Genomic DNA, 25,588 nt, shown 5'->3' with positions numbered 1-25,588 from the left:
CAAAAACAAGCATACAGTGATCTGTTTCCAACCCAGATGTCTTTCAATGGAGGAATGAATGCAGAAATTGTGGTACAACTACACGAAGGAGTACTACTCAGCTATTAAAAACATGACTTCATGAAATTCATAGGCAAATGAATAAAATTAGAAAATATGCTGAGTGAGGTAACCCAAAATATACCTAGGATACATTCACTTATATATGGGTATTAGCACAAACGTTTGGATTACCCAAGATACAATCCACTGACAACATGAAATTCAAGAAGAATGAACAAAGTGCAGATGCTTTAGTACTTTTTATAAGGGGGAACAAAAATATTCATAGGAGGAGATACAGAGGAAAAGTTTGGAGTAGCAACTGATAGAAAGACCATCCAGAGATGCCATAACTGAGGAGTCATCCCAAAAACTTACAGTCACCAAACCCAGATAATGTTGTTCATGCCAAGAAGTTCGTGCTAACAGGAACCTGATATAGCTGTCTCATGAGGGGCTCTGCCAGAGCATGACAAATACATAGGCGAAAGCGCACAGCAAACCATTTAAGAGAACAGGGTCCCCATTGGATGAGTTAGAGAAAAGATTGAAGTAGCTGAAGGGGTTTGCAACTCAACAAGAACAATAACAACCAACCAGAGTTCCTAGGGACTAAACCACTATCCAAAGAGTACAATGGATAGATGAAGCGCCCACCTCGACCAGCAAGGAAGATGCAAAACCGTTGGATTCTTCTCAACAGCCTTTATTGCAGGACACCTCATTCTTGATACGGGGGACCCCGGGGAACAAAGGCACTCACCTTAAATACAAGACAGGCTGTGGCTGTAAACTTGTCCTCTGGGGATTGGTGGAGTATGCAATACCTTATTAGCATGAATATCACTCCAGTCTGATAACTGCCAGAGAAATGCCAACACATGCGCATTGTAGGTGTTTATCACCAATGACCACAGGATGTCGGAGCCATCTTTAGCTGCTCCCTACATCTTCCTCTTTTTTGTTTTCTAAAAATGACTGGTCTAGATCTGGGTGTCACGTAAATACATGTCATTGCTCCTGCCTTAGGTCATTCTTCTCCAAGACTCGGACTTACCGGTCCTTGGGTAACACTATCGCCACCGGGCCCCTGTCTTAGGTTGGTCCGAGCCCGAGGAAAGTTGCCCGTCTCTGGATAAAATGACTTCACATGACAGTGACAAAATACAATCTAGGGCAAACTCTTAATTTTTCAAAGAGGCCAGCCATATGTTGGGAGAAGCACCACTTTCAATGGTGACCATAGCCTGGTAAACAATCGCTTTGTGTCTGGCATGCTCTCGTTGTAAACGGCAAAAAAGCCATAGACATACTCCATATTCCAAGAGGACAATGGCCCCCCAGGCAAACATGCCAGCCCATTCTTTAAAAAAGGAGAAAGCATTGGCAATCCATGAGGTGAAATCTCCAAATGTGATGGGTTCCATTCTAGTGTTGTTAAGGACAGCAATCTGCATCAGCAACTGTCTCGATAATTGCTCCGCTTTCATGAACTAGTTTCCTTTCAGATAATTCGTGATTTCTTTGCTCTGTTGAGAATACTGAGAAAGGTTAGCTTGCAAAGGAGTAATACATGGAAAACTACAATTATGTATCATAATTAAAGCTGTAATGTTCAACTCAGCAGAATTATTGACTGATGTGTCTCCACTGCCTGAAGAGGCTCCTTGGGTAATTTGACTTAAAGCAGCCAGGATGGTTCCAGTGCCCATAGCACTATCGCTCACAGGATCTAACCAATTAGCTAATGTGGTCCTTCGCAGCCATATACAAGGCTGGGAGGAATTTTTAAGAGTGAAACATAATGTATGTAATAAAGAAAGATTAGTGGCAGTATACCGTTGGGGTAATTCTCCATTTGGCACTATACAAGGAACATCACGCAAACAGGATGTGGAGAAAAAGGTTGGCAAGACAGTAGAATTGCTATGAACTGGCATAAGTACTGGCCCGGATCTGGCAATATCCCACAGAGTGAGTGAATCAACCTGGATTACCATTCCCAGTAGTAATAGTAGGGTTCATAGTCTTATCTTCAGGAATAGCAGGAGGCAGTTTGCAAGTCAAACATTCAGGCACCCGGATTAGATTGTCTTGATTCTGTGGAAAAACACAAACAGCTCCCCTAGATCTCGAAATTGTGGGATCTGGGATCATTCACCAGTTAAGACATCCTTCCATTTTACTTCTGCATTAGTATATTAGGAGCATGGCGATCTGCAGCAGAGTGGCCATGCACATCCAAAATTAAGAAATTTAGAGTAAAAAGAGCTGAAGACAACTGTTCTCTTGGTGTTCTGCCATAGGCAATTCCCTCTTTTTGTTTTTGTAAGAGCTCCTTTAAGGTACGATGTGTTCTTTCTATAATTCCTTGACCTTGGGGATTGTATGGCAATCCTGTAGTATGTTTGACCTGTATTGTTTGGCAAAATGCCTGAAAGGACTTTGCAGTGTAGGCAGGCCCGTTGTCTGTCTTGAGACTATCAGGCTTTCCCCAGGCTGCCCACGCCTCTAAGCAATGACTAATGGCATTACAAGCCTTTTCACCAGTCTCAGAGTGGCATGTATAATACCGCAACAGGTATCAACAGAAACATGAGCATATTTTAAATTCCTTAATTGAGATATGTGTGTGACATCCATCTGCCAAAGTCTTATCGGGAGTAGACCACGAGGGTTAATCCCCACCTGAGGAGGGTGGTGAAACTGAACACAATTCTGGCAACTTAATACCACATCACGAGCTGCAGCTCTAGAGATTTTAAATTTTTGTTGAAGAGTGAAGGCAGGAACATGAAACTTTTGATGAAATTCCCTAGCGAGATCAACTGGAGCTGAATGAAAAATAAATTCTCTACGAGTACTAGCATCCACCAGGGCGTTATTACTGGCCATGGGACCAGGCAAATTAGTATGAGCTCGAATATGTTGTATGAAAAATTTATTTTTTTATGGCCCAAATCAATTTTTGTAATTCTAAAAGAATTTGAGATACAGTACTAGTCGACCTATTGGCCCTGCAATTTCAAGTGAGCGCACAGAGTTAACTACATAAGCAGAATCAGAAATTAAATTAAAAGAATCATGAAATCTTTTAAAAACTTCCAATACAATTTTACATTCTGTAATTTGGGGGGTGCCTGGACTGTATTGAATTAATACTGGTTCTTGAGAATCAACCATATAGGCACCTACACCTGTTTTGGAGCCATCTGTATAAATATCTAACGCTCCAGACAAAGGCTCTGAGGCAGTGATCTTAGGAAAGATCACTGGATGTTCAGTAAAAAATTGTAGCAAAGGATCCTTAGGATAATGATTGTCAAACTCTCCATCAAAACTACAGCGTAATATGGCCCAATCATGTATCAAGGCACACAATGTTTCCACCTGAGTTGCAGTATATGGTATAATAATTTTCTTGGGTAAAATACCAAAATGCTGAATACAAGATTTAACATCTAACATAGCAAGCTGTGCAACAGCAGAAGGATAATATTCAAGGGTCTTATTAGGAGAAATATGAGGATAAATCCAAAGAAGTGGTCCTTGTTGCCATAGCACTCCTGTAGGCTGACGAAAAGTTCTCAGTATACACAAAAGAAGATCTTTTCCTTGTACCTTCTTAGCATTGTCTTTTTTATTCTTTCTTCTACTTTCCTTAAGGATAATCATGCTTCCTTGGTTAAAGCATGGGGTGAAGTAAGCTGAGAATCCCCTTTTAGGATCTCATAGAGTGGTTGTAAATCTACATTGGGCATTTTAATATAGGGTCGAATCCAGTTTATGCTTCCTAGTAATTTTTGAAAGTCATTTAATGTTTTTAAACGATCTTTTCGTCAAGTGGCTGACAAAAGAATTGTAACCAGTTCACCTGGGACTTTCAGGACCTCAGTAGCAGCCCTTTATCAAACTGTCTCTGTGGGCTAAAGGCCCATGCAAAAGAAAACATTAATCTTGACTTTGGCCACAGCCCCTTATTTGAGTAGGCTGAAGAGTCTATGCCAAGACTTTCTCCTCTTATTATCTTAGATTAAAACCTGTTCTGTCTGGAAAGACAAATTTATTCACAGTCTGCTGCGGACTTTTTTTGAAACTACTTCAGGGGCTCCCCTGTCCCCAAACCTGGGGCATTTTGACCGTACAGGCAAACTGGCTGCTGAGAGGATAGGATCAAAGACACTCTCCATGTTAATGATGACCAATGGGAAAAGTAACTTAATGCTGGAGACTGACCCCTCTCTAGGAATAAGGCCAGCAGATAAGGTAGGTTCCCTGAAAGAACTTCTCTTAATGAGCGCTCTCCTTCTGTGAGCAAGTGTTGAAGATGAGGCCTTCAACTGGCAGCAACTGGATTTTTTTCTTTGACCTTGTTCTTTAAGGGATGGATAAATTCCTTTCTTGTTCTTGTTTTCCTTAGAGTCCTCCCCCACCTCACTCTCAGCCTTTTCAGATCATTCCTACTGTAGCATTTCTAACACAGTCTGTCCCTTTAAGGTTCCTTGTTCCCAAACAAAATTTAAATCCTTCCCCAGCTTATCCCAGCTGTCCACTGTGAGATTCCCAGAGATCGAGCCAAGGTGCAATGGCATCACATTCACTAAGAAATCTCTCTATACTGCTTCTTTTTATCCTAAGCCTTTTTCTTTCAAACAGCTCTTGAAGAGCCAGAAAATTTGGGTGAGACTGAGAAGTCTCCATGCTCACTGCAGCAACTCTGCAGTTAGTTTCGCTCCCCACTACTGTGTGGGCTGGGAGCACAACCACAGATAAAACACTATGGTTCAAAAATTAACGTTGGCTATCAACCAACACACCGCCACTAGAGCGAGGTCCATAAAATTAAATTTCCTTTCACTACACTTATTCCATAGCCGGAGGCCTTATCTGGGAAACTTTTATTTAAGAGCGGTTTCTTCCTCAAGGTTCTTTGTCTCTTTTCCTTTAAATTTTAAGCTTACACTGACCAAGAAGCTCCTGAAGAGCTGACAGGAGCGGGGTGGAGTGTGAGTTTCCCAGGCTTTACGAGCTTATTTATGATCGATTTACATGCAGGGCAAGCTGGCATGTTTATTTACACACGAATCTTGTAGCTAATCATTAGTGGGCTCTTCCCAGCAAATGCACTCATGTCCTGGATGGTAGCAATTCAAAAGAAAAAACCAATCCACCACACAAAGAAGAAACAATTACAAAACCTAGACCACAGACCTTTTAATCTCTAAACCAAGGCTTTCATCGTCTCTGCTTACTCAAGAGAAACTTATTGTCCAATTAGGGAAATTTTATAGTCCCTATTACCCAGGAGCCTTATCGTCCCTTATCCGGGAGCCTTATCATCCCATCTGGGAACTTACCGACGTCTCAGTCCTGAGCTTGAAAGTTCTGAATCCACACGAGAAAAGAGAATTTTCTCAGGTCCCCTTACATGGCCACCAGTTGAAGCGCCCACCTTGATCAACAAGGAAGACGCAACACCGTTGGATTCTTCTCAACAGCCTTTATTGCAGGAACACCTCTTTCTTGATACGGGGAACCCCAGGGAACAAAGGCACTCGCCTTAATTACAAGACAGGCTGTGGCTGTAAACTTGTCCTCTGGGGATTGGTGGAGTATGCAATACCTTATTAGCATGAATATCACTCCAGTCTGATAACTGCCAGAGAAATGCCAACACATGCGCATTGAAGGTGTTTATCACCAACCACCACCGGATGTCGGAGCCATCTTTAGCCGCTTCCTACAGATAGACCCATGGCTCCAGCTGCATATGTAGCAGAAATGCCTTTTTGGGCACCAAAGCAATGCAACGCCCTTGTTCCTGCCAAGGCTATACACACCCCCCCATCCAGTGTAGGAGAATGTCAGGGCAGGAAGGTGGGTAGTGGTAGGTGGTTGGGTTGGGGATTAAATTTGTAATGTAAATAAAAATATCCAAAACAGCAATTAGAAACATTATATCTGTAGATTGCCTGTGTTATTTCTGCCAATCAATGGGCATGGGGAATATTTCCATTTTCTAAGATCTTCTCTGATCTCCTTCTTGAGAGATTTGAAGTTCATATTAGAAAGATATTTTACCTATTTGATTAGAGTTACCCCAAGAGATTTTATATTATCTGTCGCTATTGTGAAGGGAGCTGTTTCCCTAATTTCTTTCTCGGCGTGATTTCATTGGTATGATTTATTTGAGTTAGTTTTACATTTGACCACTTTGTTGAATTTGTTTATTTATGATGGAATTTTTGGGGTCATGTATATATAATTATCTTGTCATCTGCAAATAGTGATACCTTTATTTCTTCTTTGAAAATTTGTATCCTCTTGATCTCTATTTGTGGTTTTATTTTTCTAACTAGAACTTCAAGTACTATATTGAATAGATATGGGGAGAGTTGGCTTCCTTGTCTTGTCCCTGATTTAGTAGGAGTGCTTTAAGTATCTCTCCATTTAATTTGGTATTGGCTGCTGGTTTGTAGTAAATTGCTTTTCTTATGTTTAGGTTATGTAATTTTCTTAGGCTAGGGCCTCAAATTCTTGATCTCTCCAATACTTTTAACATGAAGTGGTGCTGTATTCTGTCAAATGCTTTTTCTGCATCTAAGGAGATGATAATTTACTTTTTCTTTACATTTGTTTATATGATGGATTATGCTAATGGATTTTCATATAGTGAACCAACCTTCCATCCCTGGGATGAAGGCTACCTCTTCATGGTGAATGACAGTTTTGATGTATTCTTAGACGGAGCAATTCTCAAATTCATCTGCAAAGGCAAAACCACAGAATAACTAAAACAATTCTTAAAAATAAAAGAATGTCTGGGCAAATTTACCATGCCTAGCCTCAAGCTATACAACGAAGCAATAGTGATAAAAATGATGCTGGTTCCACCTATGTCTGCATGATCTCATTTCATTTAAGCCACTCTCAGGCCCAACCTAATACACATATCCTGTGCTCTGTCCATATCAGAGAAAGAACTAACACAAGATGTCCACAGGCCCAGATTTCATTTTGAACATATGAGCAATATAAAAAATCAACATAACATATCCTAGCCCAAACTGACTAGTTCTATAAAATTTTCTCCAATGAGAAGTACCTAGATGACTATACAGACATGGAATTTAAATGAACAACAACAAACTAAACCAAGTAATTCAAAGACTTTAAGATAAATGATACAGCTCCATGAACTTAAACAGAAGGAACTGAAACAAACATAAGCCTAACAGTTATAGAAGCACAAAGAAAAATAAGACAGACTGAAAGGACAAGGTGATTACAGGATTTGAAAACAAAGTTCTATATATATTCAGAGGAATATTGATTGGAATTCAAGTTGGAATAAACATGGTATTGAAATACAAAATATACCAACTAGAAAACTCAAGGAAAACATAACAAGTAGGATGGATCAAATAGAAGATACCCTATTAGAACTTGAACATAAAATAGGGTAAATGGACCAGACGATCAAAGATACAGAAATAATTGTTTAATGCACAGGAAGTGAAGATGTAATAATCATGGGACAGCATGAAGACCAAAACTTTGATTAATAAGCGTACATGAAGGGGAAAAATCAATGACATAAAGCAAATGCTCAACAAGATCCTAGGAAAAAAAAACACCTCTGAAACAATGGTTACATACTCATACAGATACAAGAAGCACATAGAGCACTAAGTAGGAAAGGGCATTAAAAACCATAAACTAAAAACAACCAAACAAAAACCACTTCCCCACAGAATACCACTGATTAAATCAAAAATATAACAAAATAAAAACGTATTAAAATTGCAAGACAAACACACTAGTCACACATAGAAGAATACACATTAGAAAAACTGGTGGTTTCTCAATGGACACCTTGAAAGCTAGAAGAGCCTGAAGCAATACCTCAAGGTGTAGAAAGTCACATTTGCCAACAGACACTACTGTACCGAATGGAACTATCTATCATAGTTGAAGGAGAATGTAGAATTTCCCACCATGAAAAGATGACATCAAAGAGTAGAGAGCTGGAAAAAGATTTTCTAAGCAAATAGCCTCAAGAAAAAGCTGAAGTAATCATTCTAATAGCTAATAAAATAGACTTTCAGGTACCTTTCCTTAAGACTCAAAGTATAGATACTCTGGTGCATGGAATAAAGTGGGTTATTGAATGAAATTTTAGTCTGCCTCATATTTAGGCCTCCTGTCCCAGGTTCATGCTACCAAATAGAATGATAAACAAAGAGCATACGTCACACTAAAGAGAGGATAAAACACTGCCAAGAAACCTAGAAAGAAAATAAAGAAGCTATAGTTAAGGAAACACAAAGCACGACTAAGTACATAAACAGTATAAATAGCTAGATAAATAACTTCAATTAAAACAAACTTTTCAATAGTCACATTCAATATCAATGGCTTCAATTATCAGTCAAAAAACACAATCAGTCTGAATGTGACAAAAAGCATATTATCACACACGCACCTAAGCTTTAAAAACAGACACCATCATAAAGTGAAAGAATTCAAAAATTATTCCATTAAAAAATAAACTAGGAAGAAATCAAGTATTACTGGATGATATCTAAATTATATGTCAAGCCAAATAATAATCAGAAAATATAAAAAGGTCACTTCCTCATAATCAGAGAAAAATTAGCTAAGAAAACATTATTGCTGTCATAAATATACATGCACCATACTCTGGTGCATCCAATTTCATGAAAGTATGGTACTAGAACTAAACATATAAATTAGCACCACACTTTTAATAATAAGTTTACATGGATAGTTTTATGTCAACTCGACAAAAGTTAGAGTCATCTTAAAGAGGAAACCTGAATTGAGAAAATACCTCTATAAACTCTGACTTTAGGCTACATACACTGTAGGACATTTTTAAAAATAGCAATTACTGAACCTCGCGGATCCCTGCCCCCAGCTCACTGCTCCCAAACCTTGTGGGAGAGAGTGCTCATCACCCGGACAGATGGGCACTCCTGAGACTGCAGAGCAGAAGAGAACACCAAAACTGCCCACCCCTGCCCACATCCTTGGCCCAAGAGGAAACTGTATATGGCCTCTGGGTTCCCGTAGATAAGGGCACAGGAGCAGCAGGTCCCCTGCGTCTGAGACACCGCCGGATCCTGAAGGGACTGACCAGATAAACAGTACTCTGCACCCAAATCCCGTGGAGGGGAGAGCTAAACCTTCAGAGAGGCAGACACAAATGGAAAACCAGAAGAGACTACACACTGCCCACATTACTAATTCCAGAGGAAAACACCAAACGCCATCTGGAACCCTGGTGAAAGGAAGCTCCCAGAAAGGGCGGCACAGATCTTCCTGGTTGCTGCCCCTGAGGAGAGCTCATAAGCATCACCCCACGAGCAAACTTAAGCCTTGGGACCACAGGTAAGACCAACTTTTCTGCTCCAAGTGACCTGCCTGGGGAACTCAGGACACAGGCCCACAGGAACAGCTGAAGACCTGTAGACAGGAAAAACGACACGCCCAGAAGCAGAACACTCTGTTCCCATAACTGGCTGAAAGAAAACAGGAAAACAGTTCTACAGCACTCCTGAAACACAGGCTTATAGGACAGTTTAGCCACTGTCAGAAATAGCAGAACAAAGTAACACTAGAGATAATCTTATGGCGAGAGGCAAGGGCAGGAACACAAGCAATAGAAACCAAGACTACATTGCATCATCTGAGCCCAATTCTCCCACCAAAACCAACACGGACTATCCAAACACACCAGAAAAGCAAGATCTAAATTCAAAACCATATTTGATCGTGATGCTGGAGGACTTCAAGAAAGACACGAAGAACTCCCTTAGAGAAACGCAGGAAAACATAAATAAACAAGTAGAAGCCTACAGAGAGGAATCACAAAAAATCACTGAAGGAATTCCAGGAAAACACAATCAAACAGTTGAAAGAATTAAAAATGGAAATAGAAGCAATCAAGAAAGAACACATGGAAACAACCCTGGATATAGAAAACCAAAAGAAGAGACAAGGAGATGTAGATACAAGCTTCACCAACAGAATACAAGAGATGGAAGAGAGAATCTCAGGAGCAGAAGATTCCATAGAAATCATCGACTCAACTGTCAAAGATAATGTAAAGTGGAAAAAGCTACTGGTCCAAAACATACAGGAAATCCAGGACTCAATGAGAAGATCAAACCTAAGGATAATAGGTATATACGAGAGTGAAGACTCCCAGCTCAAAGGACCAGTAAATATCTTCAACAAAATCATAGAAGAAAACTTCCCTAACCTAAAGAAAGAGATACCCATAGGCATACAAGAAGCCTACAGAACTCCAAATAGATTGGACCAGAAAAGAAACACCTCCTGTCACATAATAGTCAAAACACCAAATGCACAAAATAAAGAAAGAATATTAAAAGCAGTAAGGGAAAAAGGTCAAGTAAGATATAAAGGCAGACCTATCAGAATTACACCAGACTTTTCACCAGAGACTATGAAAGCCAGAAGATCCTGGACAGATGTCATACAGACCCTAAAAGAACACAAATGCCAGCCCAGGTTACTGTATCCTGCAAAACTCTCAATTAACGTAGATGGAGGAACCAAGATATTCCATGACAAAACCAATTTTACGCAAAATCTTTCTACAAATCCAGCGCTACAAAGGATAAGAAATGGTAAAGCCCAACCTAAGAGGGCAAGCTATACCCTAGAAAAAGCAAGAAACTAATTGTCTTAGCAACAAAACAAAGAGAAGTAAAGCACACAAACATAACCTCACATCCAAATATGAATATAACAGGAAGCAATAATCACTATTCCTTAATATCTCTCAACATCAATCGTCTCAACTCCACAATAAAAAGACATAGATTAACAAACTGGATAGGCAATGAGGACCCTGCATTCTACTGCATACAGGAAACACAACTCAGAGACAAAGACAGACACTACCTTAGAGTGAAAGACTGGAAAACAACTTTCCAAGCAAATGGTCAGAAGAAGCAAGCTGGAGTAGCCATTCTAGTATCAAATAAAATCAATTTTCAACTAAAAGTCATCAAAAAAGATAAGAACACTTCATACACATCAAAAGAAAAATCCACCAAGATGAACTCTCAATCCTAAATATCTATGCTCCAAATAAAAGGGCACCTACATATGTAAAAGAAACCTTACTAAAGCTCAAAACACACATTGCACCTCACACAATAATAGTAGGAGATTTCAACACCCCACTCTCATCAATGGACAGATCATGGAAACAGAAATTAAACAGAGACGTAGACAGACTAAGAGAAGTCGTGACCCAAATGGACTTAACAGATATTTATAGAACATTCTATCCTAAAGCAAAAGGATATACATTCTTCTCAGCTCCTCATGGTACGTTCTCAAAAATTGATCATATAATTGGTCAAAAAATGGGCCTCAACAGGTACAGAAAGATAGAAATAATCCCATGCATGCTATCAGACCACTACGGCCTAAAGCTGGTCTTCAAAAACAATAAGGGAAGAATGCCCACATATACATGGAAGTTGAACAATGCTCTACTCAACGATAAGCTGGTCAAGGAAGAAATGAAGAAAGAAATTAAAGACTTCTTAGAAGTTAATGAAAATGAAGGTAAAACACATCCAAACTTATGGGACACAATGAAACCTGTGCTAAGCAGAAAACTCATAGCTCTGAGTGCCTGCAGAAAGAAACAGGAGAGAGCATAAGTCACCAGCTTGACAGCACACCTAAAAGCTCTAGAACAAAAAAAGCAAATACACCCAGGAGGAGTAGAAGGCAGGAAATAATCAAACTCAGAACTGTAATCAACCAAGTAGAAACTAAAAGGATCATAGAAAGAATCAACAGAACCAAAAGTTGGTTCTTTGAGAAAAATCAACAAAATAGATAAACCGTTAGCCAGACTAATGAGAGGACACAGAGAGTGTGTCCAAATTAACAAAATCAGAAATGAAAAGGGAGACATAACTACAGATTCAGAGGAAATTCAAAAAATCATCAGATCTTACTACAAAAGCATATATTCAACAAAACTTGAAAATCTGCAGGAAATGGACAATTTCCTAGACAGATACCAGGTACCGAAGTTAAATCAGGAACAGATAAACCAGTTAAACAACCCCATAACTCCTAAGGAAATAGAAGAAGTCATTAAAGGTCTCCCAACCAAAAAGAGCCCAGGTCCAGACGGGTTTGGTGCAGAATTCTATCAAACCTTCATAGAAGACCTCATACCAATATTATCCAAACTATTCCACAAAATTGAAACAGATGGAGCACTACCGAATTCCTTCTATGAAGCCACTATTACTCTTATACCTAAACCACACAAAGACCCAACAAATAAAGAGAATTTCAGACCAATTTCCCTTATGAATATCGATGCAAAAATACTCAATAAAATTCTAGCAAGCCGAATCCAAGAGCACATCAAAACAATCATCCACCACGATCAAGTAGGCTTCATCCCAGGCATGCAGAGATGGTTTAATATACGGAAAACTATCGACATGATCCAATATATAAACATACTGAAAGAACAAAACCACATGATCATTTCATTAGGTGCTGAGAAAGCATTTGACAATATACAACACCCCTTCATGATAAAAGTCCTGAAAAGAATAGGAATTCAAAGCCCATACCTAAACATAGTAAAAGCCATATACAGCAAACCAGTAGCTAAAATTAAACTAAATAGAGAGAAACTTGAAGCAATCCCATTAAAATCAGGGACTAGACAAGGCTGCCCACTCTCTCCCTACTTATTCAATACAGTTCTTGAAGTTCTAGCCAGAGCAATCAGACAACAAACGGAGATCAAGGGGATACAGATTGGAAAAGAAGTCAAAATGTCACTATTTGCAGATGATATGATAATATATTTAAGTGATCCCAAAAGTTCCACCAGAGAACTACTAAAGCTGGTAAACAACTTCAGCAAAGTGGCTGGGTATAAACTTAACTCAAATAAATCAGTAGCCTTCCTCTATGAAAAAGAAACAAGCCGAAGAAGAAATTATGTAAATAAGAAATTCTCAAGTTAATAAAAAAAAATTAAAAAAAATGACTTCTGAGGCCAACACTATCCTTGAACTCAAGCAGTATTACAGAACAATAGTGGTAAAAACAGCATGTTATTGGTACAGAGACTGACAGATAGACCAGCAGAATAGAATTGAAGACCGAGAAATGAACACATACACCTATGCTCACTTGATTTTTGACAAAGCGGCCAAAACCATTGAACGGAAAAAAGATATCATTTTCAGCAAATGGTGCTGGTTCAACTGGAGGTCAGCATGTAGAAGAATGCAGATCGATCCATGCTTATCACCCTATACAAAGCTTAAGTACAAGTGGATCAAGGACCTCCACATCAAACCAGATACACTCAAATTAATAGAAGAAAAAGTGGGGAAGAATCTCGAACACATGGGCAGTGGAGAAAATTTCCTGAACAAAACACCAATGGCTTATGTTCTAAGATCAAGAATCGACAAATGGGATCTCATAAAACTGCAAAGCTTCTGTAAGGAAAAGGACACTGTTGTTAGGACAAAAGGACAACCAACAGATTGAGAAAAGATCTTTACCAATACTACATCTGATAGAGGGCTTATATCCAAAATATACAAAGAACTCTAGATGTTAGATCGCAGGGAGACAAATAATCCTATTTAAAATGGGGTTCAGAGCTAAGCGAGGAATTCACAGCTGAGGAATGCCGAATGGCTTAGAAACACCTAAAGAAATGTTCAACATCTGTAGTCATTAGGGAAATGCAAATCAAAACAGCCCTGTGATTTCATCTCTCTCCAGTGAGAATGACTCAATTCAAAAACTCAGGTGAAAGCAAATGCTGGTGCGGATGTGGAAAAACAGGAACAATCCTCCATTGTTGCTGAGATTGCAGACTGGTACAACAATTCAAGAAATCAGTCTGAAGGTTCCTGAGAAAACTGGACATTGAACTACCTGAGGACACAACTATAGCTCTCTTGGGCATATACCCAAAAGATGCCCCAACATATAACAAAGACACATGCTCCACTATGTTCATAGCAGCCTTATATATAATGGCCAGAAGCTGGAAGGAACCCAGATGCCCTTCGACAGAGGAATGGATACAGAAAATGTGGTACATCTACACAATGGAATATTACTCAACTATCAAAATCAATGACTTTATGAAATTCATAGGCAAATGGGTGGAACTGGAAAATTTCATCCTGAGTGAGGTAACCCAATCACAGAAAAACACACACAGTGTGCACTCATTGATAAGTGGATATTAGCCCAAATGCTCAAATGACCCTAGATGCACAGAACACATGAAAGTCAAGAAGGATGACCAAAATGCAAATGCTTCACTCCTTCTTTTAAAGGGGAGCAAGAATATCCTTGGGATGGAATAGGAAGGCAAAGTTTAGGACAGAGACAGAAGGAACACCCATTTAGAGCCTGCCCCACATGTGTCCCATACATATACAGACACCAAAGTAGATAAGATGGATGAAGCAAAGAAGTGCTGGCCAACAAGAACTGGATGTAGTTCTTTCCCGAGAAACACAGCCAGAATACAACAAATGCATTGGAGAATGCCATCATTAAATCACTGAGCTGAGAACGGGACCACATTGAAGGAATCTTAGAAAGGACTTAAAGAGGTTGAAGGGGCTTGAGACCCCATATGAACAACAATGCCAACCATCCAGAGCTTCCAGGGACTAAGCCATTACCCAAAGACTATACATGTGCTGACCCTGGGCTCCAACCTCATAGGTAGCTATGAATAGCCTAGTAAGAGCACCAGTGGAAGGGGAACCCCTTAGTCCTGCCAAGACTGAACCCCCAGTGAATGTGATTGTTTTGGGGAGGGCGGTAATGGGGGGAGGATGGAGAAGGGGATAGCGAGATTTTGGCCTGGAAAATGGGATGGAGAAAAACAATCGAAATGTAAGTAAGAAATACTCAAATTAATAAAGATGAAACCAAACCAAAACAAAACAATAATGGCATTAACATGCTGATCAATATTTTTCATTTTGAAAAGTAGTTACAAATCTCCATTTCATGGAGGAGTTAAAGGACTGAGGAGCTGAAAGTGTTTGCAACACGTCAGAAGAACAATAATATCAATCAACCAGATACCCCAGATGTCCCAGAGACTAAACCACGAACTAACGAGTACATATGGAGGGACCAATGGCTCCAACCAGATGTGTAGCAGAAGATCGCCTTGTCAGACATCAATGGGAGGAGAGGCCCTTGGTCCTGTGAAGGCTAGATACCACAGTGTAGGGGAGTTCTAGGGCAGTGAGCTGTGAGGGAGTGGATGGGTGCATAGAGGAACAGCCTCATAGAAGTTGGGGGTGCGAGGATGGGATAGGGGTTTCCAGAGGGGAAACTGGGAAAGGGGATAAGATTTGAAATGTAAATAAAGAAAATATCTAGTAAAAATATGTTTAAAAAACAAAAAAAGAATATTAAAAGCAGTAAGGGAAAAAAGTCAAGTAACATATAAAGGCAGATTTATAAGGATTATACCAGACTTCTCACCAGAGAGTTTGAAAGCCAGAAGATCCTGGGCAGATGTCATACAGACACTAAGAGAACACAAATGCCAACCCACATTAGTATATCCAGCAAAACTCTCAATTAAGATAGATGAAGATACCAAGATATTCCATGACAAAACCAAATTTACACAGTATCTTTCTACAAATCCAATCCAATAAATGATAATAGACCAAAAACTCCAACACAAGGAGGGAAATTACCTTGTAGAAAAAGCAAAAGAGGTATATCCTTCCAACAAAACCAAAGAAGAGAGACACATGAACATAATTCTACCTCTAACAATAAAAAATAACAGAAGTAAAACAATAACTATTTCTTAATATTTCTTAAAATCTGTAGACACAATTCCACAATAAAAAGACATAGACTAAAAGACTGGATATGTAAAGAGGACCCAGCATTTTGCTGCATACAGGAAACACAACTCAGAGACAAAGACAGACACAACCTCAGAGTAAAAGGCTAGAAAACAACTTTCCAAGCAAAAGTTATCTGAGGAAAAAGCTGGAGTAGCCTTTCTAATATCCAATGAAACCAACTTTCCACCAAAAGTTATCAAAAAAGATGAGGAAGGATACTTCATGTTCATCAAAGGTAAAACCCACCAAGAAGAACTCTCAATCCTAAATATCTATCCTCCATATGCAAGGACACCTATATTCATAAAACAAACCTACTAAAGCTTAAGGCACATATTCTACCTCACACAAAAATAGTAGATTTCAACACCCCACTCAAATCAATTGTCAGAACATGGAATCAGATTCAAAAAGAGACATAGAGAAACTAACAGAAGTTATGAACCAAATGGATTTAGCAGAAATTTACAGAACATTCTTCCTAAAACAAAAGGATATACCTTCTTCTTTGAACCTTATGGTACCTTGTACAAAATTGACCATATAATAGGTCACAAAACAGGCCTCAACGATTACAAGAAGATAGAAATAATCCCATGCATCCTATCAGATCATCATGGAATAACGCTGGTCTTCAATAGTAATAAAAATGACAACAAGCACACATATGCATGGTAGTTGAACAATGCTCTACTCAATGATAACTTGGTCAAGGAATAAATAAAGCAAATAGAAACTTCTTAGAATTTAATGAAAATGAAGGCACAATGTATTCAAACTTATGGGACACAATGAAACCAGTGCTAAGAGGCAAAATCATAGCTCTGAATGCCTGTAAAAAGAAACAGGAGAGAGCATACATTAGCAGCTTGAAAGCACATCTTAGAGCTCTAAAACAAAAAGAAACAAATATACCCAAGAGGAGTAGAAGTCAGGAAATAATCAAATACATGGCTGAAATCAACCTTGCATTTATAGAGATAGATATATGGAGATAGAGAGGTAGGTAAATAGATAGATAGGTAGATAGATAGATAGATAGATAGATAGACAATAGATAGATATCGATATAGATAGATAGATAGATGAAAAAGAGCATCTTTATCAAATGCATCTGCTCAAAATGGAGAGATAAATTTAAATACAGAAGAATGAAACTATGTTCTTAATGGGGTTCCTAGCAGGAAAGGACCTAGTGAATCTGGATCACCCTGAAAAAAAAAAAAAAAACAAAAACAAAACAAAAAAACTCTATTCCGATGAATCAATTGTCATCATAAAATCTGGTACTCAGATGCTGTTTGAGAAAACATTTCATAGGAAATGCAAAACACATATCTACTCACCTCAGATAGTAAACTCCCAGTAGACCAAAGTATGGCTACCTCTAATGTCCAATTAGCAGAACGAAAAAATTTTATGGGGATTGTTTACCGAAATATGGATAAGGGGTGATTTACAAGAGCAGAAATGACTGGCATAGAACTTAGAAGCAGACTTTGTGTACTGGTGAAGGTCCTCAATTCATTAGAGATTCATAGGCTTTCCACTCTCACTCTACCCTGGTAACACTGGTATCCTTCCACATAAGAAATGCACCCCTCTGTTTCTTTAGGTCTTTCTCTGTCTCTCTTTGTCTCCTTTTTCTTTCATCCCACCTTTCCTCATGCTATTCACAGTTCCTATTTCTACTATTATTTCATTCCTAAGTTAGCTTTCTTAATGTCTTGGATGTATTGGTAATGGTCTCCACCAAAGAGTGACCATGCTGCTTTGAATGTGATGCTTTGTCATGACACCTCTCAGTCACAAGGTCTACTCACTAAAGGGCTTTACTGAAGGCTCTTTCATGTCTGCTAATTTTCAGAACTTCTAATCCTTTATCTTTTGACAAAAATGTCCTATTTCACTGAGCACCTCTTTACTAATACCTATACTGATAATGCATGTTAAAAAATGTCACGAAGAGGTGTGGTCATTGCTCTGCCTGCTTTTACCAGGCCTACTACACCAGGAAAAATCAGTTTATATCCATTTTCTCCCCTAATATCCTGACCAAAATGTCCTCTGTGGCACACACAGCTGCCCTAAACTACCTGTTGTCCTTGCCCAGCTCCATAGTCTGTTCCTCACTCTATCTGAACTCATTAGGTCTGCTGCATTAGGAGCATCCAGGTTAGCACCTTTCAACCCCAAATCCCCTGCCCACAGAGTACCCAGGGTGCTCACACAGATTCCCTGAGCATCAGCTGTCCCTACGAGCTCCATGGTCTGGTCAATTTTCTGACCTACTTCACCAAGTCTACTGCCACAGAAATATGCAGCATAAGATTCCCAAACAAGGCCTTACTGCATCAGAATCATGCAAGTTGGAGCAGCCTTCATGGAAACGTGCTATACCAAAATCATAGAAGAAAATTCCCCCATCAGAAAAAAAATATGCTCCTACACAAACAACCAGATGGCTAAAGAATACAGTAAAATATCACAATAAAAAGCAACCAGGGGGTTGTGACACATGCAGAGTCTCCAGGTCTACTACAACAAGACTTAGATAGCCTAATAAAAGCAAAGGACAAAAAATGACCTAAAATCCAATCTTGTAAAGATGATAGAGGCGTAAATACCATCCAACAAGGAAAATAAATGAATAAAACACTTCAAGAACTGAGAAGGAAATTGAAGAAAGAAAACACAATATAAAGGAATTCTGGAACTAGAAATATCAGGAAAGAGACCAGGAAAAATAGAGCAACAGATTCTTAGAGATGGCTAGTGAATGTCAGGAATAGATGATGTGATAGAAGAAATGAGACTTTCGTCAAAAATATGTTACATTTAAAAATATTCATGACACAGATGTCCAGGAAATCTGGGATACTGTAAAAAGATGGAACCTAAAAATAATGGGAATAGAAGAAGGTGAAGGGGTCCAGCTTCAAGGACCAGAAAATATTTTCAACAAAATCATAGAACAAAATAATCACAATCACCCCTCAAAAATTCCTCTAAACATACAAGAAGCATACAGAACACCAATTAGATTGGAATAGAGAAGTATATACTCCCACTGTATAATAACCAAAACATTAAATTGTACTAGGATGTCCTGATGGTGTTTGTATTCTCATGTTAATAATGTTTCCTCAAGAGAGGTAACCTCTGAGGAGCAGGTTATGTCATGTGAATTTCCACCCCATATTAACTGGTAAATCAAAAGTGAAAGCTAATGATAGGGCAGTGGATGGGAAGATTGAAATGGAGGCTTAAGAGAAGGGGAAAGGTAGGATGAAAGGAGGAAAATGAGAGGAGACAGGAGGATGTAGGAAGTGGAAGAGATGTGGCAGTGGTGGTCAGGGGAAACTGCAAGTACTAAGGGGTCTTATAGTTGGGGAATATGTTAGTATAGTGATAGATCTGACCAATCTATAAATATTGCTTATAATAACTGGATGATATTTTTTATGTGGTCTTGACAGGGTTGGGAATTCCAGCAACAAATTGGTGAAGCTTAAGTAAGGCTTAGAATCAAACCAACTTTAATTACTATTTTACATCCCCTCCTCACATAAATAACTAGAGCTATCCTCTATAGCATAAGGGTGGAAATTACACATCCAGTGGGACTAAGAGGTCTACAGAGCGCTAACTGAAAAGTTCCCTCCCTAATTCCTAAGCAAATCTCAGCAACCAGAGTTGGCACCCCAGCCAGAGCTGGGACATAGGCAGCACCAGAGCTGGAACACAGTTGATGTTTCCAGAGCCTAAAGAAGGACCAAGGACCAGGGGGCATGACTGCTTGAAATACAGCCTTCACAGCTGTGGACCAACAGCTAAAAAAATGGCAGTTAGCTACAACCTTCTCACAGACTGATCTGAACATCACCAGGATCCAGATTTCCAGTACTTGCTTTCATGGATGGCCAGATACAGGACAACTGCTGGTACTACAGGCTGCCTGAGGTGGGTGCCTATGATGTGGGCTGCAACACAAACACAAAAAAGAAATTGCTCAGAATCACAGAAAAGGCAGATCTTCCTACAGTTAGCCCCTTTCTGTGAATTAAAGAATCAGAGAGGACTGAAGTGTTCTGAATCAAATACCAGAGGGAAACAAAGGAACAAGAATCTTCAGATCAGGGAATAAGAATTATAAATTTATGATAATAATATTTTTTAAATACTTTAGATGAGAAACAATACTTTTTGAATTTTATGTGATGCTATTTTAAACGGTTTGAAATGGATGGATTTAAATGAAATTGATACTTTAGCAGTTATCATTATTATAAGGTTAAGTGCCTTGTTTTACTATGTCTTCTTAAAAAACTGGGCCCTAGATAAAATTTTAGTATCGTTAGAGAAGAAATTAGAAGATTTAGTAAATCAGAGTGAGAAAAATACCAAGACACAGAAGGAGGAAAATGAAGGTTAGAGAAGGGAATTGGAAAAGACCCTAGAACATAAATTACAGAAAGAGGAAAATAAAGGTTGGAGACAGGAGCTACAGAATGTCCTAGAATAAAGGCTAGAACAGATGAAAGATCAGAGTGAGCACCAGAGAACAAATAATGAGCATTGGAAGAAAGGCTTGGAGGAGAATATTTTAAAATTTATAAAAGAAAATAAAATAGACATCGAAATATCAAAATTACAATATATATAAAAATTAAAATGTAGAAACAGAACCTTGAACAGAGGACACAGGAACTTATGGAACAGGATGAAAAACAAATATGAAATATGGGCAAATACCTTGAGAGGAACTGAAAATATTAATTGAGGAAAATACTTAGGTAGAGACTGAAGACAGAATTAAAGAAAATCAAAGGTTTTTCTAAAAACAAACTTTTGTTTATTTAGTTAGTATTAAACAAAGTCCAGCAGATGATAGTCATTCACAAAATAATCAAGAATTTGAATTGTAACCAGTGGATATATTAGAACTGAGAACATTTAAGGAAAGTGTCACGAATTTTAGAATGCATTTTTTGTTTGTAAAGCAAATCCTGACTTTTGGGGCTATTAAAAATGGAAGAATGTCCCAAAACTGGAAGGACATGGCAAGAGCAATATTAGAACCTGGAGAACATTGAAAATTGTTCTAATGGTGGAGAGAAGATGTGAATGACATAATGCAACAATATAAAGTCAGAACTATCAATATTTCTAAGGATCAGCTGCTTGGTAAATGCTATTTTTTAAGGTAGAGGAGCATGCTGAATATGATCAAGAAACTGAAATTTTGTCCTACTACAAAGAATGTTAAACAATTCTACTTTGTACCAATATATGAATGCCAATATCATCAAAGTCAGTGGATGATATCCTACTGACTGATTTGGTTATAAATACCCTGGAAAGAATGCTTCTTGAAGAAAAAATATCCTTGCCTTGTTGAGGATTGCAAATTACCTCTGAAAAATACAAAGAGGGGATTCTACTAGTTATCTAGAATATAGAAGAAGTCTACAAACTGTTAGGCTATAAAAGGTGCAAATCAGAAGAAACCAATTAATGACTCAATGATTTTCAGAAACTACTAGGGAAATAATAACTGGTGGTAGCCTGCAATTGGCTTGACTACTGAAGACCTAAGTAATATATTTCAAATCTTACAAGGTGATAAAGATATAAAAAAAAATCCTATCAACCATGGGTGAGAAGGTGTTGGCTTTGGTAGAAAGAAAATTATAGGCTACTCATCCAGATCATTCTGTTCCATGGATGTTCTGCATCGTAGTTATCTTGCCTTCTACTTCTTAATCCTCTATAGCAATTCTTTATACAGAGGGAAGATTATATTTTAGAATGGATAGTTTTAGTGCAAAGTGTAAGAAATTGAAAACCTGTGGAGAAAGGTGTCTGAATTGATATTAAAGGAAAATGAGACTTTGACAATTAGTTGGAAAGGATGTGGTTGAGATTGTGGTACATTTTACTAATGCTGAGATTGTCTCATTATGGATACAAAATTAACATTGGCAAAGAGCTTGCTGTAATTTCTTGGGGAGAGATTAACAATGAATACTCTAAAAGCAAATAATTTCAGTTCATAAAAAGAACTAATTTGATTCTACCTTGTATAACAAAAGGATTTCCAATATCTGTACCCTTGACATTTTACACAAATATGTAAATAAATAAATAAATGCAAATAAATCAGGAAAGGCAGGATATAAATCATATGTAAGTAAGGTGGTTAAGAGTCCTTATACATTCGTTCAGAAATCAGAATTATATGCAATACTTACAGTGTTACTAGATTTTTTTAAAGAGTCTCTTAATGTAGTATCTGACTCTCAATATGCAGAGAGAGTGTTTTACCCATAGAGGCTGCGAAACTTATTCAGAATGATTCTGAATTGCCTTCACTGTTTACAACTACAACAAATGATCTGAAATAGGAATTATCCATTGTGTATAACACATACCAGATCTTATACATGTCTGCCAGGCCCTCTGTCACAAGGTAATTATAAAATTGATCGGCTATGGATAAGAAGTGTACTAGAGACTTCAGAATTTCAGAAAACTCACCATATTAAGAGCAGAGTTTTAAAGATACAATTCTCTATAACTTGGCAATAAACCAAGGAAATTGTGTGGTGATGTTTCACTTGTACATTATACCACCAAACTCCATTACCTACAAGAATTATTCCTAAGGGAAGAAATGAAATTTGGCAAATAAATCTTTTCAATTTTACAAATTTAGTATACTAAGATATGTGCACCATACAATAGACACATATTCAGGGTGATAATGAGCAACTGTCAAGCTTCAGAATCAGCTGATTCTAACATTATACATTTGTTAGAAGTTATGGCCATTATGGAATAAATATACATATGTAAACTGACTTTGATCTGGCTTTTATCGCTAATGACATGAGACAATTTTTTTTTACATAGTATAACACATAGTATGTTACAGGCTGTGGAGTGCTCTTAGTGTCACCTTCTAGGAATTTGGCAAGAATTTGACATTGGCTACGACAAAGAAGTAGACTCAAGATGAATACAGTTGAGGAACGTGTTCTTTGTATCTTGATGGATCTTGTTAACACTCTGAATACTGTAATCATGGGAGTTTTGCTTATGCTTTGTTCTTTGACCATTTTGTATATGCTTTAGGACTGATCATAGCCTTTGTATATATCTAGAATGATATAAAATCAGACTGGAGAAAATTAACCTGTTTCAGTTTTAGGCTCAGAACCGGCTGGAATCACGTTATAATGTTGAATTGTCTTTTCCTTTACAATCCTCACTTCTTCCCTAAGACCCTGTTTATTGACTGAGCTGGCTTGGTCAACAGGCATACCAGATAATCCTATAAGACAGTCAATTGTGGATATGTCTAATTGTACTTTAAAGAGATGCTTAACAGACAATAGGGAGCAACAAAGACCCTTCCCAGAGATAGATTACATAGTACTTTAGTAACCTTAAAAATTTTAAATGCTAATGAACAAAAAACTATGACTTCTGAAAAACACTGTATTTGGAAAACACTGCTGAGCTAAAACAGGCTGTTTATTTTAAGGATATTTTCTTCCTTCTATGACACACTTCTTTCTCTTTTTAAATTGATATTACATACCCTCAATCCCCTTTGCCTATGAGAGGATTCTCCCCCACAACCTACCCACTTTTACCCAACCACTCACCACAAAATTGCCCCAGCATCCCCCTTTTCTGGGACATCAAGTATTTATAGGATTAAGCATATCCTTTCCCACTGAGGTCAGACAAGGCAGTCCTCTGCTACATATGTGCCAAGGAGGCACAGACCAGTCTATGTATGCTTTGGTGTATGTAGTTGGTGGTTTAGTGTTGGGGTCCAGTTGAAGGACTCGGGACTTTTGCCAGCCTTACACTCACTGTCTCAAGACCAAGCTGAGTACCAACGTCCTGCCTAGGGTCAAGAATAGGCCAAGTTCCATTCTCCACCCACAGTTCTTGGGAAGAGTAGGAGCATTCTTAAAAAAAACATAGCATGCACTGACTGATAGTCACCTGATTGTCTGGTCCGAGATAGAGTTCAAAAGCCTGTCATATGGTTGCTAGCCAATAGATTCAAAGGTCAGTATGCTTAGCCAATAAGTTTAAACTGTAACCTTGCTGATGTCACCTGTACCCTTAAAAGTATAAAAAGTGGTTTTTAAAACCATTGTGGGTTGCCTTCTAGTTACTCACTACAAGGGGCTGATTGCATGGAGCTCTGTTCTCATGTCTCATTTGGGGTGGAGGTTTTCCCAGTAGTTAAGGCTCACTTTGAGCCTTACACAGTCTCAATGACATTGGATTTACGTTCTCCACTGGAAGCAGAGATATCTGGAAGGTGCATAAAAAACACACACAAACAACTTTTTTGGGTACAAGCTGACAGGCAAATTTCAGGTTTGAAGTTTCTCTCTCTCTCTCTCTCTCTCTCTCTCTCTCTCTCTCTCTCTCCCTTTCCCTCTCTCTCTCTTTATCTCTCTACTCATTCACTCAAAGTTTGAGGTTGCAGTGATTAGAATCAAGTTATCCCTTATCTCAGCAGTTCTGCTAGCTTTCTGATTCTGTAAATTGTACACAAGACTCTCCTAAGAGTCCCAGTGTTTTGACAAATTTTACTAATATATAATTTTATGCATTCTATAATTTATTATCCATACATATCCAAAGGAGACAAGGAATTGTGGACCTGTAAAAGGTGGCCTGGTTTCTGGTGTAGCTCAGCTAGAAATCCCCCAGTAACACTGAAAGTTCAGTACGCATTTTGCCTGACTCCTCGGAAAGCAGGCCCCCATAAATTTGTGGCCATCAGTCATGTAAGGGCAATGCCTCAAGCCCCTCCACAGGTAGAGGTTGTGGCCACAGGTCACAAAAGCTCAAGGCAGATTTCCATTATAATGAGGCACCTAACTACCTGGAGGCTTAGTCAATAAATTTTCCTTCCTAAACACTCTCTGATCCATTCTGAGAAATGTGGTACACTTTTACACATACACTCTTTGCCATGACAATAATGTCTTCAACCATGGATTGACTCTTTTTATTGGGATTCAACATGGTGAACAACAGAGAAGGCCTTTGCTTACAGAGCCACTATCTAATCTTCCAAAGAAGGCCTCCCTGCTCTCCCAGCCATGGCTGCCACTACAACCAAGCCAGACTAAGCTTGCCACTGTCAAGCCAAGAACTATCCTTATGGGACCAGCTGGAGCTCCCCTTGTTCCCCTTCAACTTCAGGCTAGATCCAAATGTGGAATCTGAATCCTCTGTTGTCAGTTCTTCTGGGGCTTCCAGCAGTGCCTGGATGCCTAAAAGTCTGAGAACCAGACAGCCCCAGCCTTCTTGCTGGCCCGGGGACCCCAGCCAGGTCCAACTGTCAGGTACTTCAGACTGTACTTTCCCACCACTGGAGCAGTGTCCTGCAGCATTTCTATAGCCTGACACCCACCTGGAGATGGCATGGGGTAAGCATGGTCAACTTCCTGGATCCTACCCCCTTGAGCAGCCATGCGCAATTGCGGAGTGGACATGGGACCCACATAACCCTACAAGAAACCACTCTCAAATGTGTATAA

This window comes from Rattus rattus, chromosome 8 (assembly GCF_011064425.1).
Source record: "Rattus rattus isolate New Zealand chromosome 8, Rrattus_CSIRO_v1, whole genome shotgun sequence".
NCBI classification, from domain to species: Eukaryota; Metazoa; Chordata; class Mammalia; order Rodentia; family Muridae; genus Rattus; species Rattus rattus.
The sequence above is the reverse complement of the archived record's forward strand: the minus strand, read 5'-3'. Positions refer to the sequence as shown.